The sequence below is a fragment of the Cephus cinctus genome, unplaced genomic scaffold (genome assembly GCF_000341935.2).
Source record: "Cephus cinctus unplaced genomic scaffold, Ccin1 Ccin1_scaffold0168, whole genome shotgun sequence".
NCBI lineage: Eukaryota > Metazoa > Arthropoda > Insecta > Hymenoptera > Cephidae > Cephus > Cephus cinctus.
Window position 1 is genome coordinate 2,501,589 of NW_014332892.1, and position 593 is coordinate 2,502,181.

Sequence of the window (593 nt, forward strand, 5' to 3'; positions counted from 1 at the left end):
ACCACCACCCCCTCTCACTCCCCTTTGCCTCTTCCTACCCCTCGACATCAACAGAGGCCACGATGCTGGGAATGAAGGCGAGGTAAGTCCTAGCATGACCTACAACAACGTGACCGGCGCACAGCTGATTTCGTAACAGCCTACACCTCCCGGAATTCCGCCATTCCCCGGAAAATACGTCTGCGTCCTTCTGGCTGTGGTTATTAGGTAATCGTATAAGAGTGTACGTGGATACTTTGCTCGGAATATCATGCAGTGATTAATTTGCGGCATGTAATATTCTTTTAAAATGATTTTATATATAAATATACCTTTTGAATTAAAAAGTTTTATTAGAGATTTAAGGTTGTTTGACTTAATGATTTTGATACCGGTAGTAAGCTGGATCTGATGAGGTTGTTCGTGTCAGCTGCATGTGCTGGTACTCTTGAAATACTGATGAGCACTTTTTTTTGTTAATTGAACTTGTACAGGTAAGACGAGCCAATTGGCTTGCTGCGCTTGAGAAGATTAGGATTATCCACGTGTAGCTGGTCAGTAGTTGGAACAGCTAATATAAATCACAAATTTGGCAGAGCTTTGGTATAACATTC